The 6,000-nt window shown below is 51.9% G+C and overlaps 1 long non-coding RNA gene across 1 annotated transcript in view; it reads right to left on the bottom strand.

The window, feature by feature from the left end:
- Positions 1-675: 675 nt before the first annotated feature.
- Positions 676-6,000, bottom strand: part of LOC144246627 (uncharacterized) — a 28,366-nt gene continuing 23,041 nt past the window's right edge. Inside the window, exon 4 of the long non-coding RNA XR_013340290.1 lies at positions 676-1,126. This is a non-coding gene — a long non-coding RNA (uncharacterized LOC144246627). The remainder of the gene's footprint in view (positions 1,127-6,000) is intronic.

The following is a 6,000-nucleotide window of genomic DNA, read 5'->3' as shown; positions in this document are numbered from 1 at the left end:
CGGTGTTGGTGGAGCAGTGACAGAGGTGCTTGGGAGCAGCAGGGCAAGGTGTGCCAGCTCTGCAGTATCGGAATCTGAGCTATTGATGATTCTGAGATTGTAGAAAGTCTCTGTCTTTCAGCCCTGCTGCCACAGCAGAAGCCAGAATTGGTCTGTGCTGGTTCCAAGGTTGTTTATTCTGTTTATCTCTCACATGTTCTGCTGCCCTGCCCAGCTCTGTCCTGCAGGGCAGCGTGTGGGGCTCTGCCCTCAGTGGGATGTGACAAACATTAAATACCAGAAACTCCCTGTGCTGGATTTGCAATAACGTGCCAATATCTGTCACCTACGTTGGACAGTGTGTCCCCAGCCTAAACCAACAGAAAAATGCCAACACCACAGTGAGACATGGAGGGCATGAAGAAGGAGAAAAAGGACAAGACACACCCAATTTCCTCCATCTTGTCCCCTTTGGACCCCTTATCTAGAATCCTAAAATTCTACTTTTGCACTCATACCACACTAATTATTACTTACATCAAACACTCAGAGCTGGTAATTCATCCTGTAAGACTGAAAACTCTTTTCCATGGACAGAGATCACAGCCAGTGTCTCTCAGGGCTCTGTCCAGGGGGGTTCCTGACCCCCTGCCAGGGTCCCAGACCTGCCAGGGCAGCCAGAGGGAAGCCCTGGATTCCCACACTGCAGAGCCCTGGCATTCAGCAGCAGCAGCTCATTGGTGTTGGTTTTGGTGATGAAGGGAATCCTGTGCCATGGGAGTACACAGGTCCCAGAGCAAAATGAGCCCTGGTATCTCAGCTCCCGAGGCTGATAAATGCCCCAGGTGCAGGATCCAAGTGATAACTGGGATGGGGGTGGCAGAAAGGAGAGGGGGCTGCAACCACGGCTGCCCTCCAGGAGATAACAGAAACATCACGGTAGCAGCAGGGAAGCGCAGCAGCTCTAGGGAGAGGTGGGAAACGTGAGCCACCGAGATCTCAGGTTAGGAAAACACCTCTTGCTCGGCAGCTCTGTTAGTCCAGACGGAAAGCACGGGTGAAGCAGAGCATGCTGGAGCTCCCTGGCTCCTGGGGGAGATGTTTATTAACTCGTCAAAACACAACGGCTGTTGTTGCCAGTGAGAACCTGGAACAGCAGGGAAAAAAAATAAAAAAGAGAAGATGAAATAGAAAAAATGGGAGAAAACATAAAGATCCCATATGAAAATCATCGTTTGCTTCCCTGTACTTGGCTGGGGGTGGTTGGTGGAGCGTGCCTGAGCCTGGGCCAGGCAGGGATTTGGGAGCATCCTCCTGGAGAGCTGGGCCAGAGGCTGCTGCACCGCCCGGCTCCGGCTCGCGGCCTTTCACAGCAGCCACTCCCCGACCTTGGTGTAACTGGGCCACTTGGCCCGACATAAACTACAGCTCCTAAAATAAGTGAGGGGCTAGGCCACACTGAGACACCCAGCTAATGCCGGGATGGTGCAGGGCTGCAGCCATGACACCCCAGGGACACTGGTCCAGGGAATGGCAGGGCAGGCACCCGGCTGCTGCAGTGGTTTTAATCCTCTTTGGCTGAAGTGCTGCAGAGCAGCGACTAAGTTTCTCCAGCAGTTATTCGCTGTTGCTTTATTTGCCTTGAAAGAGAGACAGAGGATTAACTGAGGGCTGGGGTCATTATCCTGTTTTTTGTCAGGAGTATCCCTCTGAAACAAAGCCGTGCTCCTCTGAGTAACCCTGGTCCCCTAAAAGTTACACATCACAGGCAGCGTTGTCAGTTAATTATTATAAACCCAAGGGGTCTTTTTGGGGTGATGCTGGCCTTGATTCATAGCATCCTACAAGGTTTGGGTTGCAAAGCACCTTAAAGAGTCATTCCAACACCCCTGCCATGGCAGGGAAACCTTCCACTGTCCCAGGCTGCTCCCAGTCCTGTCCAGCTCAACCTTGGGCTCTTCCAGGGATCCAGGGGCAGCTACAGCTCGTCTGGGCACCCTGTGCCAGGGCCTCCCTCACAGAAAACTATTCCTTCCCAACATCCCATCGAACCATGGAGTGCCCCCACAGTGAGTGGCCATCACAGCCCAGGGTTCTGTAGGGTTTTCCCAGCCTCTCCAGCCTCCAGCACTGTCAATATGTACTTTAAAGAACAATTTACACCTAAAAATGCTCTCCTCCTGTGAAAGCGCCGCCGTGCAAAACAGCAGATGGTGTTTGAACACTGCAAAATGGAAAATATATCTTTAAAAGAGAGATACCAGAGTTGTCTTGGCGCTGCATGGGCGCCTCGGGTGTCTCGATTTGCAGCGTTCTGCATGGGGGAGAAAAAAAGATGGCAAGTGCTGTGAGATAATGTTGGTGGAAAGAGAATGCTTTTACTGAGGGGTCCTTGGAAGTTGTGGCATGGGAACAACCCAAAAGGATTCTTCAGGAGGGGCTCTGACACCAACAGCCCTCAAGGGCCACCACACATGCCCAGCCCAGGAAGCAGAGCAGGCTTTTTCCTCCCCTCACTAGTGTTCAACCTGCTTCTTCAGGTGAAATGCTGTTTCTGGAGAGGCAAGGTGGGGTGGGAGAAGCACAAACCACCCTGCTCCCACTTGGGGCTGCTGGGAGAAGCCAGTCCTGTTGGGATGCTGATCCTCCCCAGGTCCCAGCCCCAGGACTGATGCAGCAGGAGCTCCTGCTCCCAGAACCACGCACCCAGCGCTGCACTAACACTGCCTTTGTACATGAAACATCAAAACTACTCCTTCAAAACCTCTCCCCTCTCTCCTCACCTTGGAAGCAAAACCCCTTCAGACCTCGTCCTGCAGGCAACCCTCCCTCCATGTGAAAAAATCCCCTTTTTCTTAGAGGCTTTCTCAATAAAAAAGCTCGAAGGCTGCTAATTTCCAAAATAAACAAGGAAATCTTTGGAGCAGCAAATGCAAAGGGCCCCGAAGGCACCTTCTAAATGTCAGGGAGAAGCACCAGCCCTGCCGTGTGCCTGGCTCCGGGTGCTGGGGACATCTTTGGCAAGTTTGGGTTTGGTGGGAGCAAAGAAACCCCCAAACTCAGGCCCCCTTACAGCTGCTTTGAAGCTCTGCAACAGGAAGAAAATACCATAAATTGGGCTCGGCTTCACTCCTAGCAACGACATTTTGACAGCTTCTATTTCGGGGACGGTTTTATTGTTTTCCCCTGGTCCTCAATTAATGCCTTACCTCAAAATAGCTACGAGCCAGCAGGACTTTTCCACTCACCAGGCTGTGAGCTGCTCCTGCTTCCCCCGTGGTGCAAATGCTCATGGATTGGGCTGGATGCTCCCAGCCTGGCCCCAGAGCTCCAGTTCAGATCCCTCCAACAAGGATGAACAACCTCCCTGCTGGAGCTAGGGGCTGATGCTCAACAGCCAACGTGGAGGAGAAAAAACAGCTTTGCAAACCTGTTCTGCTTCCTTCTGAGAGGGCTGTGCTCAAGCATGTGAGGCTCAGGAAGGGCATTTAGCCAGTGCCCAGGAGAAACACAGGCTGGGAATGCTCTGAGGGATGCAGGGAGGAAGATGGAGCCAGATCTTTACATTCCGCACTTGATTTTGGAGGCAGGAAAAGCTCGCCATATGGAGGGCCTTAAGGATATTTGGGTTGGAAGTCGATGGTCTGTGAGGGCCCTTCTGGGCCATTACAGGATTCCAAACCCATTACAGGATTCCAAACCCATTACAGCATTCCATGACATTCCCTGTGGTGCTGGCTGAGCTGGACAGCCCCATCCCAAGGGAAGTGCTGAGCCTCATACAAAGATATCACAGCCCAGACCCCCTTGGGCGCTCCACTCCCACTGCTGCTGAGCAAACCCCTAACACCCATCTCAGAGATTTAAGATTTGGTTAAAGATTTAAGAAAAGCCCTGTACAATGTATGTGGCTCCTTCTGAAATATTCATCAACGTTTCGACAATTTTCTATCACAGATCACCCCTTCAACCACGGTGGTGCAGATGGGGAAAAACACATCTATTTGAACAAAAAAACACCTCCAGTTGCCTCTTTTCTCACATAATCCAGTAGCTATCAGCTAGCCCGTGCAGACATCCCCTTCCCTCTGCCCCAGGGGAGCCAGCAGTGCCCCAGCTTCCCTCGGGAGCAGGGGACACAGGAGTGACTCTGGGGGACAATCCACACGGAGCATGGGATGCCTTCCGCAGCGAGAAGCTGGGCACTCAGTTCTGAAGGATCTGGAGCCATCCCAGAGTTCAGCAGCCATTCCAAAGGCTCCAGTTCCTAATTTCCCCCTGCTCCCACTGCAGGATGCCAGCTGCCCTGTCCCCTCACCCAGGACTCCATTTCCCACCCCATAGCCACATTCCTGGGCCCAAAGCGACACCATCTCCTACAGCACGCCAGCTCCAGGTGCTTTTTTTTCAAATCCCTTCCCTTTCAATCCCTATAAACACTTTCAGCTGTGTGAAGCACTTGCCTGTGCCTCTCCTGGCCCCACTAAAGGACCTACAGGTTGCCCTGTTTGGCCATCACTCCTCACCCAGCTACCATGAAATGAGGGAGGGAAGGAGCTCCTGCCTCAGTCATCTTTCGATTTCAGTACAGCTAACAAAGTTAAAGGAGACTTTTCCTCTCCCCCCAGCATGAGCTGGAGAGGCCAGAACATTTTGGCTGTTATCTAATTTGATGTGCAAAAAAACAGAGGGAGAGGGAAAAAGAAAAGCCCCCACAGCCTCACCACAGGCTCCTTCTCGCCTTTAATTGGGGATACAAATGCCAGGCTGATTTTTTGCTCTCCTTCAAATTCCCTCTGTCAGTACAGGGCTCCCTCTGGTTCAGGACAAAAATTGACTTTGTGTCATGAATGAAGTAATTATTTCCCTCCACAAATGAATATGGCAATTAAATATTTCCCTCCCCTTTGGGGAGGGATGTGTGTGAGGTTTGAGCTGCTGAGCAGAGCCACGGTCCCTTCCCAGAGCCGGGAGGAGCTCAGGCTCTGCTCAGCAGTGTTTGCACCCTGCTCACACCCAGCCACCTCTTCCCTTTCCCAGCTGGAAAAGGGGATGGATCCCAGCTGGATCCCCACCCCACACAGGCACTTTCCTGGACCAGGGGCTGTGCTGAGAGGGGCAATTATTCTGCCCCTTCAGATCAGCCCTTGAGCTGGAATCAACTTTCATCCCCCTGAGCCGTTTTCCCCTGCCTCAGGAATTAGGGACATTCCCTGGTGTGCCCGCCCTGTATCCATCCCTTCACTTAGGAAGGGAAAAGATGAAATACCACCTTGGCTATGTGCACAGGGGGATGATTAGATGTGGGAAATGAATTTGTAGAGAATTCTTAAAGTTTGATAGAAGAAATAGTTGGCTTCTAATTATAACATCGTGAATTGTATCATCTGTATTGTCCCACCCTTCACTTGAGACCAAAAATAGAATGAAAGTTTTAAAAACACCTCTCAGTTACCCCATCTCTGAGTCAGGAAAAAAGCTTAATCCAACAATTAGAGACATCTAGCATCCCAGGCGGGTTTGGACTGGAAGGGACATTAAAGATCAGCTATTCCATCACCCCTGCTGTGTGTTGGGATGCCATCCAGGAGCTCCTTCAGCAGCAGGGCTGTGTTTGGAGACAGAGGTGTGTCACACATTCATCCTGCCTCCTCTTCCCCCTGGGTATTCACTCTGTGCCTGCCCACTCTGGCAAGGAAGGCTCCACCAGCTCACGACTTGTTTCTGCACCAGCTCTCGGGCACGTTGCAGCTTCTGCAGGTGGTAAAAGCTGCTGTGCAAAAACAAAGGAAGTTATTTGCAGCATGTGCCAAGATCTCTGAGCGCCACAAAAAGAGTGAGGATGCAACAGCATGTCCTGAAGAGCCACGAGCCAGCACCGAACCATTCACTGTGCCCAGGAATCCCTGGACATCCTGCAGGAGCACACACTTCCCCTGACAGTGCAGGTGGGCACTTGTGCTGGTGCCTTGTGAAGGCTGGCCTGGAGCAGAGCCAGCCAGAGCTAAAGAATAAAACAGG

Source organism: Lonchura striata, chromosome 7, assembly GCF_046129695.1.
Source record: "Lonchura striata isolate bLonStr1 chromosome 7, bLonStr1.mat, whole genome shotgun sequence".
NCBI classification, from domain to species: domain Eukaryota; kingdom Metazoa; phylum Chordata; class Aves; order Passeriformes; family Estrildidae; genus Lonchura; species Lonchura striata.
The sequence above is the reverse complement of the archived record's forward strand: the minus strand, read 5'-3'. Positions and strand labels throughout refer to the sequence as shown.